This window comes from Parus major, chromosome 7 (assembly GCF_001522545.3).
Source record: "Parus major isolate Abel chromosome 7, Parus_major1.1, whole genome shotgun sequence".
Taxonomy (NCBI): Eukaryota; Metazoa; Chordata; class Aves; order Passeriformes; family Paridae; genus Parus; species Parus major.
Window position 1 is genome coordinate 136,833 of NC_031776.1, and position 3,860 is coordinate 140,692.

The 3,860-nt window shown below is 45.8% G+C and overlaps 1 long non-coding RNA gene across 1 annotated transcript in view; it reads left to right on the forward strand.

The window, feature by feature from the left end:
* LOC107207339 overlaps window positions 1–3,205 on the forward strand; it is an 8,879-nt gene extending 5,674 nt beyond the window's left edge. The window contains exon 3 of the long non-coding RNA XR_001522699.3: window positions 3,079–3,205. This is a non-coding gene — a long non-coding RNA (uncharacterized LOC107207339). The remainder of the gene's footprint in view (window positions 1–3,078) is intronic.
* Window positions 3,206–3,860: the final 655 nt, after the last annotated feature.

Here is a 3,860-nt window from a genome sequence, read left to right on the forward strand (position 1 = left end):
GGAGAGGTTAACAGGGAGAAACTATTTTTAGGTCTGAAGATGTTGGATCACCCTCTGTTATGGCAACGGATCCTGTTATTCCTTGTTTCCTTTGGTCTTTTCAATGCATCAGAGTCATCAGGGCTCCCATCCAGCTTACAGTAAACACTCCAAAACCTCCGGATTTTAGGACTTCTTTTTTGCATGACTGGTAAGAACATTAAAGGAAGAGAGGAAAGGCCCATCAAGGAGTCTCAGAAGGAAGAAGGGAGACTCCAGCCTGAGGAGTAACCTCTGGAGAAACCATACCTGATATCTGGAGTGGGGAGGGCAGAGCAGATGGCTCCTGGAGGTCCCTTCCAGCCCATAGGTCAAACATCAGAACCTCACAGTTCACCCAGCCTGGAGTGTGGGGCTCCAAAATGATGAAATGCCGCCTGGTTTGGGTCCAGAGCAATAAATCTTCCCTCACAGAGGTTACTCGGCGCTTGGAGCAGGTTTGCAGGAGCATTTGCCAAGGTTCAGGCAAGAGCAAATGCTGAAACCAGGTGTGCTGTGCCTTTTGCAGGGGTTTACTGCAGAGTCCATGAGCTTGGACAGGAAATCTCTTACCTGCTGTGGGACAGTGATTCCTGCATTTCTCCCAGCAAATTCATGTAGTAAAACATCCAGGGGAGATTTGGGTCTCCAGTTCCCTCTCTGACACCCACACCCAGCAGCACAGAAGCTCCGTGAATGCACAAAGGGAGGAGAATATCAGGGATCCTCCTGCAGGAAAATCACCTTTTCCACTCTGCAATTGCACTAAACCTTGCAGGAGCTGCAAAAGTGGCCAGGGATCCTGGACAAAACAGGGCCACATTCCCCAGTCTGTCCCAGTAGAACCTCATGACTCCCTATTTTGTTCTGGAGATGAGCTATGAGTTTTATTTTGCTTTAACCAGCATCATTCGTAGCATTTGGACTGCAAAAAAAACCCTCCCAAAACCCCAGGAGAATGGTGTTTTTGATAATAGATTGGGTTTCAGCACTTTTAGGATAAGGTAATTCCATTTCAAAACACCCAAGTTCAGGAGTTTTTTTCTAAGAAATGTGAACAGAAAAACAAGACAAACCTGCCCTGTTTGATCTGTGCTTCAAATTTTACTGAGGAAAACAGAACCATTTTAGAGAAAGCAACTACAGAAATGTGGAGGGAGCTGGCCAACAAACATGAAAAAAAAAAACAAAAAACCCAGCAGTTATCACTGAGCTCTTCAGCACCAAACCATCAGCAACTGATGGCTCATTCCAGCTTTTCTTTGTCTTCCTATCTCAGCCACAGACTTTAACTGGAGGGAAGGAAGGCTCTGACAAGATGAAATTCCAAAATGAGGCTCCAGGGCAATTGTCAAGTAAAAAAAATAATATTTTCTATAGATATGTTTGAACTGATGTAACATGAAGATGATTTGAAAGGCTGGAAATCTGAACAGGAGCTGAAACAATTGCAAAATTCTTATTTTCAGGTCATTATGTTAAATTAATTACCCTGTGTGCTTTGCTGAAGGCTGGCAGCAGGGAGGGGCTTGGGACAAGGATCTCCAGAGAGTTTCTCTCTTTCTCATTCTCCTTCATGGAGCTCTGGAGAGGAATTATGGATTATCAGGGCTGCTTTCAAACTCCCTGTTCTTTGGAATGTGCAGCCATGCCCTTGGATAAACACCATTCCCATGGACTTGTCCAGCACAAAAGTTGCTCTTTGCCTCCTGGGCATGGAGGTCCTCCCAAGAGCAGTTCCACAATAAAGGAGAAGAGATGGAGCTGAACTTTCCCTGAGGAAAGCTGAGCCGTATTCTGAATTGATTTGAAACCAATCCAATCAAAAAATGAAATATTCCCCCGATCAAGTCAAACTGACCAAAAATGAAGTGTTTCATTTCAGGTTTGTCTCCCTCTCAACCCTTCAAAATAAAATAGAGAGAAGAAAAGAAGACATAAAAAGAACACTGCAAGTTTTCAGCACATTTCTTCCCTATGGGAAACAGCAACTCTGTGAAGTGGCAAGTTTCCTTGGAAAAATCTGTCTCATCAGCACTTCTCCACTGTGTACAACCTCCAAAAAGCCCATTGCTCTGATCTGGGGCCTTTCTGGGATTTATGGCTCTTGTATCTGTCCCTAAATCAAGCTCCTTGCTCAGAGGGTGTTTTCCAAAAAAAACAACGTCAGGAGCAAGGTGATGGATGGACACCCTTGGACATCATGAGGCTGAGACCTTACCATACATAAACCAGGATTAGAGCAGATACTGAGCCAACCCATCCCATCCCTATCCCACCCCACCCCGTCTCACCCCATCCCATCCCATCCCATCCCATCCCATCCCGTCCTGTCCCATCCCAGTTTTGTACTTCTGCAAAACCCCTTGTATGTGCAGACATCCATTAGAGGGTTTTTCTGTGAGTGAGTGTGTAAAATCCTGTTGTTTACAGCCAGGGAACACCTCCATTTTTATGGAATAGTGCTGCCTAGCAGGTGATGTTCCAAAAAGGTGAAGCAGGGCTCCCACAGCCCTGGGACATTTTCCCTGCTCCATAGGTCCACAGGCCGAGTGCTGAAGTGCAGCTGTCTGCACTGAGCCAGGTGTGACAGCACCATAGGGGGGATCCTGGAAAAGAGAAGGAAAACCTGAGGTGTTTTCCTCTTTCCTGACTCATCCCCAGTTCAGCTGGCAGCACCTCTTTAATGCCTTTCCCATCCTCGCTGTGGCTGCAGAGCAGAGGGCAGTGGTCGGCCCTGTGTTCTCTGCAGCAAGCTGAGAGGTTAAATCAGATTTTCAGGATCTGTTTTCTGAGAGAATTGCTAAACTACTTCACCAGCAGCACCAAAGGGAGCTGCAGGGAAAGGCAAGCAAGGAGGAGGAGGTGAGAGAGGGAGTCAGTCAGCACTCACCCACCAAGGCATCCTTCCTCCCCTGGAAAAAGGGGAAGAGCCCTGCTGGGGCCTTTCCGTGGTGCTCCAGCTTGCCAGGGGGTTGTGCAACGGGATGTCAGACACACTCAGGGAGCACGGAGTGCCAAGGGGATGTAATGAAAGCCCACGTGTTTATTTCTGAACAGGAACCCAAGAAAATCCAGCCGTGACCACTTCGGGAGGTGAATCAAATCCACCAGCTGCAAACCTCAAACCTCTTGCTGTTGTTCCTTCTCCTAAAGAACCTGGACAAAATGTTTTTAATAAAACACTCCTTCCTTCCTTTCGTTCTTTCCCTTTTTTTTTTTTTTAAATACATATATATATCAAAGTTCAAATAAATCTTTACCATAATCAGAAGAATGCAGAGAACTGTAAAAGTTTAGAAGGGGTCACTCCTGAGCTGCCCTGACTCCATAAAGTGCAGTTTGATGTCCTGTAGTTTATGGCTGTACAAAGCCCAGCTCTTCTGCTCTGAGATTGGCTGTTAATGTTGTAATGATGTTTAACTGCTGACAAATGAATCACAGGTGGGGAGACAAGGACTCCTTAAGTAAAAAAACCTGTCATTTTTATTTGGTTGCTTTTTTGTTTTGTTGTTTCGATGTTTCTCTTTAGTCCCCTCAAGCAAACAGATTAAGGAACATCCCAGCCTATCAAGTAATTTCTGTTTGTAAAAACACCACATCCCTTTGATGAGCCCATCACACGCTGGAGAGGGGAGAGAGGGGTTTTCTTTCACTTCCAGCATGGCTTCTTTTTATTTTTTGCCACTAATCATGGAATTTCTCATTGAAATAACAAGAAGCACGTCTAGCTGAGGTTCCAGCACGTGTTTTCACTTGGGGAAACCCTGTAGCATGAATCCTTCCTTCCCTTCCTTCCTTCCCTTCCTTCCTTCCCTTCCTTCCTCCCTCCCTCCCTCCCT